Raw genomic sequence first — 6,000 nt, forward strand, 5'->3', positions numbered from 1 at the left:
CTTCGTATTGTTGGTCTTTAAAGGAGGCTGCATCGTGAGCAGAATTTAAGAGATCCCTTGGACTGCATTGTCCCCATGAATAATTTTCCCTGCACGTGATGACTTGCTGGGTTCTAGGGAGAAATCAAAAGTTTGCATCTGGGAATGGACTAACCCTCATCCTTCCCAACACTCTGCAGGCTGCTGTGATGTCAGGGTTACCCATGCCATGGACACTGATGTTGGCCACAGCTCAACAGAACTCTGTGTTCTCAGAATCCACTTCGATCTTCTCTCCTTCTGATAGGAATGATCTGGGCAGTTGACTTAATGCTGCTCGCCGGTATTATTCCATCTCCTGAGTACCTGACACTGATGTCTATGCTTTAAACATCTCTGTCCTTCTTCCACGTTCTCAGGCTGCTGCTGGCTCTTCCAGCTTATTCCAATGCATGATGTGTGCTTTCATTGTTTGAACAAATGAGAGTCCTGTGCCTGGTGCAGTCTCTTCCTGAAGGACTCAGAAAGTGGAAGCTTCTAAACAGAGTCAAAGATGAGCTCCTGTATTCTTTATCAGCTCATTGGACATAGAGGTATAGGCAGGACTCCCTTCATTTACTGCATTTTGATGCCAGACTGGACATCAGTAGGTCTACACCCCTACAGCTCATGACTCACCTGGAAGGAAGGGTGGAAGTGAGGCCACATGCACACTCTTGCTTCTGAGGCTTGAAAAACAGGACTATCTCCAGACGGTGCTGCATGGTGATACCTCGCCATATCTCTCTGGGCACCAGGCACTGATCCCTGCCTTCCCACACCTTTTCTCCGGTGGACTAGATGTTCCTCGGTGGAGGTGGGCCTGGGAGCAGTAAAACCTGTCTCCTCAGTGGGACGAGGGCAGGGCCAGCAGCCCAGCACTCAGTGCCCCCACCAACTACTCCCCCTGCCTAGGTGCCTCCAAACCTGCTACTGGGTTCCCCAGTACTGTAGATTATATATAACAAGTTGAAAAGTGTGAGATATGAAATGAGATATGGCTATAGAGATTTTTCAGGGCAGGGTGGCAATATGAAGCCAAATCAGAACTTTTACATGTAATATAAATATAGTAAAAAGTATAATATAAATATATGGAAAAAATTACATTAAAATGTGAGCAGTTACCCAAGAATGGAAGGGGTTCTAATATTTGAAAGGCTAATTAGGCAATCACAAAAGACAGAACCAAGTGAATTAAAAATTTTTCATGTTGTCCTGACCCTAAACTGGTTCCCTACAAGTGGTGGAGGAGGAAAGGAAAAATGGTTTAACATGTAAATTAGGGCCCTCTAACCCATGAATAGAAGAGAAACAATCTAATGGTTGGGTTTCTAACCTGAGTCAGAGAGTTGAGAGATCCCTGCTAAATTGAACGCCTGCCCGGCTGCCTGAGCAACTGACCATGATTACTTCTTTAATTGCAATATTGCCAAGATGCCTCTCAATTCTACCCTGTTGACACCTGTGGCAGTCATTATAGTCTCTGAAGTTACTTTATTTATGTTAGTACTCTCTCTAACTATTGAATCAAGATGGAACTGATGCAAGCTCATTCCTTATTCAAAGGGAGAGTAAGAATTTTCTCAATTATAAAGTCGAGGGGCATGATATGATAGGAGGAATAAATTAGTAAAACTGACAACTTACACTAAAGAGTTAATGTACCTTCAATCAGGAGAGTTTTCCTGATTTCCCTTGAAGTGCCACAGTCAGATGGGGTGGCTCTCACCTCCATGTGACCTGCAGTAAGTAGAGTGAGGGACGAGTCAGGAGGTCCTGGGAGGCTGCACAGGCTGGAGGCAAGGGACACATCCTGCCCCTTTCTCTCCCCAGAGCTGCCCATTGTCCAAAGAGGACATGTCCTGCCTGAAGCTGGGAGTATCTCCCCGCTCTAAGACATGAAAATTAAAGAAACGGGCTCATTCCAGTGTTTGGGTCAGTTCTTTCCAGGAAATTTCCTCCTTTTAGCTCTGAAGAAAAAGCTGGTAGAAGGAGACAGACTTATACAGAGAACAAACTTGCCCACTGTCTCTGGTCTTGGCAGGTAGGTGGCTCTCTCACAGTGTGAAGTTACCCTTGATACCCCAAAAGCCAAAGAGATCAGGGAACTCAAGGCAAAAGAGAGCAGAGCTCCAGATGCAAGAAGGACCCACCCATGGCTCTTGGGGTTCCTGAGGAAGACAGAAGACTCCATGTAGTGGGGGTTCTGTGGCGCCTTTTTTTTTTTTTTTTTGCATTCTTCAAGGAATCCCAGGCTTTCTAGAAGTCTTCTCTACATCCCTTTATGTGGTAGCCAGAACTCTAACGTTTCTGCTTGGTAATTTTCCATCCACTGACCACTAAATGCAGAGGCAGGGGCTTGTCGATGATAAGAGAGACCTAGATGGAAGATTGAAGGTGGCAGAAGGAAGGAGGGGCAGAAGTAAATGGAAGAATAAGTCTTAGAGGAGCCAGACTGGGGAGGTCTTAAGCTTCCCAAAAAGGCCAATGAAGTTTTACATTTTTTTTTTTTTTACCGTTAAAAGTCATGCCTACAAGAAAGGAAGCAAACAGAGGAATCAAATATGTAATTAAAAAAGGTTTAAGTTTACTGAAAAAAATTCCCGTGGGATAAACAAGAGCCCAAGGAGAAAATCAGAAAGACTTAAAAAATGGTAGCCTGGATATCAGCTTTAAATTAAGCTATTATTTGACCACAGAGCTCTTTTAAAAAAATGCTTTTAAATCCCTTATCAGATTTCAGCAAGACAACCAATATTTCTAATGTTTGAAACTTTCTTCTTTCTTTCCTCTTCCTTTAAAACAAAGATACCTACCAAGAGACTCAGAACCAAAACAAAGTCTTTTATGACTTAACCAAGGATACATGAGACATCTTCAAAGAAATGCAAAGATGCAGCCCTCTCAAAATTCAGAGCTACCCCCACAAATAGCCAAAAGAAAGAAAGATTTAGATGCCTTGAGAGCTGGCAATAGGCAATATGTAAGCTTTTAATGGGAGCCTCCAACTTTTTGTTTGGCCCCCTTCACACACCAAAGTGTGTCCTGACAGGCAGCAAGCCAAGTCGGGTTCTCAGAACACAAAACAGGAAAATGACAGCTGTCCGTTGAAGGGAAAGGATCAATAACTAGTAGGTCCCTTAAATCCAAATTTACATAAGAGAACAGTTCAAACAAATGATCTCCTGCTGACCTGCATTTGGAAAGTTAGATATAAAGATAAATTTTTACCTTTAGTTCTTGACCAGAAACTACAGGCAGAGATTCAGAACTCACCTTGGTAAAAATTCTTACCTTTATTTGCCAGATCTTTATCAGTTGTCCCAGAACCTCATCAATAGGTGAGTCAGGTGCTTCAGACATCCCATCTTCATCATCACAACTATAGGGGCAGAAATAGTGTGATCTCTTTCCTTCCTATCAAGAGGGTCACAGCTGACAGGCCTATAACAAGGCAGGTTAACAAGAGAGAAGCATAACACGTTTATTTAATCATCGTTTTATATAACTATGGAAGCCTTCAAAATGAAGACCCAAAGTACAGGAAAAAACTATCCGTTTTTATGCTTATGTTCCATGAGGAATGGGCAGCTGTGTAGAAATGTGATTAGACAAAAAAGACATCATCTAATGCTAATATTCTGAGTAGGGGAAACTCAGCAAGGCCTTTCTCGTCAGATACTTCTTAGCTTTTCCAGGCACCATTCCTTCCTCTTGGGTATGTGGCAGAGCCCTTTTTGGAATGGGGGTCTTAGTATCTACAATCAAACAAGGCAGGTCAGAGAATTTCTTTATGGCCAGTTCAGTTCTTACACACAAAGGTGAGGGAAAGTTAGAGTCATATGTTTAGATTTTTATGGCTGGCTTTGGGGAAAAAGGGCTCTGGTTTCTATTACCAGCCTTGGGAAAGAGAGTTTCTAGTTTTTCTGGCTAGCCTCGGGAGATGAGGGGTGACAAATAGGGGGGCAGGAGAAGGCCAGAGAGAAACTTTGCTTCTGAGGCTGCTTCTTAGATCTTCACTTTGGCATATTATTTTCCGAGCTTCAACAAGAGTGAAGAATGAGATCCAGAAAAGCTGGGGAAGAAGGAGAGAACTGTGCTGGGTATTGGAATCAGCAAATGAATAGTATGTATATTTCACTTAGGTTTAAGAAAATAAACTCTTTGATGAGTTGAGAGAAGAAGGCTTCAGACGATCAAACTACTCTGAGCTACGAGAGGAAATTCAAAACAATAGCAAAGAAGTTAAAAACTTTGAAAAAAAATTAGAAGAATGGATAACTAGAATAACCAATGGAGAGAAGGGCTTAAAGGAGCTGATGGAGCTGAAAGCCAAGTTTCGAGAACTACGCGAAGAATGCAGAAGCCTCAGTAGCAGATGCGATCAACTGGAAGAAAGGGTATCGCTGATAGAAGATGAAATGAATGAAATGAAGAGAGAAGGGAAGTTTAGAGAAAAAAGAATAAAAAGAAATGAACAAAGCCTCCAAGAAATTTGGGACTATGTGAAAAGACCAAACCTACGTCTGATTGGTGTACCTGAAAATGATGAGGAGAATGGAACCAAGTTGGAAAACACTCTGCAAGATATTATCCAGGAGAACTTCCCCAATCTAGCAAGGCAGGCCAGCATTCAGATTCAGGAAATACAGAGAACACCACAAAGATACTCCTCGAGAAGGGCAACTCCAAGACACATAATTGTCAGATTCACCAAAGTTGAAATGAAGGAAAAAATGTTAAGGGCAGCCAGAGAGAAAGGTCGGGTTACCCACAAAGGGAAGCCCATCAGACTAACAGCTGATCTCTCAGCAGAAACTCTACAAGCCAGAAGAGAGTGGGGGCCGATATTCAACATTCTTAAAGAAAAGAATTTTCAACCCAGAATTTCCTATCCCGCCAAACTAAGCTTCATAAGTGAAGGAGAAATAAAATACTTTACAGACAAGCAAACGCTGAGTGATTTTGTCACCACCAGGCCTGCCCTAAAAGAGCTCCTGAAGGAAGCACTAAACATGGAAAGGAACAACCGGTACCAGCCCCTGCAAAAACATGCCAAACTGTAAAGACCATCGAGGCTAGGAAGAAACTATAGCAACTAACGAGCAAAATAACCAACTAACATCATAATGACAGGATCAGATTCACACATAACAATATTCACGTTAAATGTAAATGGGCTAAATGCTCCAATCAAAAGACACAGACTGGCAAACTGGATAAGGAGTCAGGACCCATCAGTGTGCTGTATTCAGGAAACCCATCTCACGTGCAGAGACACACATAGACTCAAAATAAAGGGATGGAGGAAGATCTATCAAGCAACTGGAAAACAAAAAAAGGCAGGGGTTGCAATCCTAGTCTCTGATAAAATAGACTTTAAACCAACAAAGATCAAAAGAGACAAAGAAGGCCATTACATAATGGTAAAGGGATCAATTCAACAAGAAGAGCTAACTATCCTAAATATATATGCACCCAACACAGGAGCACCCAGATTCATAAAGCAAGTCCTCAGTGACCTACAAAGGGACTTAAACTCCCACACAATAATAATGGGAGATTTTAACACCCCACTGTCAGCATTAGACAGATCAACGAGACAGAAAGTTAACAAGGATATCCAGGAATTGAACTCAGCTCTACATAAAGTGGACCTAATAGACATCTACAGAACTCTCCACCCCAAATCAACAGAATATACATTTTTTTCAGCACCACACCACACCTATTCCAAAATTGACCACATAGTTGGAAGTAAAGCTCTTCTCAGCAAATGTAAAAGAACAGAGATTATAACAAACTGTCTCTCAGACCACAGTGCAATCAAACTAGAACTCAGGATTAAGAAACTCAGTCAAAACCGCTCAACTACATGGAAACTGAACAACCTGCTCCTGAATGACTATTGGGTACATAATGAAATGAAGGCAGAAATAAAGATGTTCTTTGAAACCAACGAGAACAAAGACACAACAT

This window comes from Symphalangus syndactylus, chromosome 9 (genome assembly GCF_028878055.3).
Source record: "Symphalangus syndactylus isolate Jambi chromosome 9, NHGRI_mSymSyn1-v2.1_pri, whole genome shotgun sequence".
Taxonomy (NCBI): Eukaryota; Metazoa; Chordata; class Mammalia; order Primates; family Hylobatidae; genus Symphalangus; species Symphalangus syndactylus.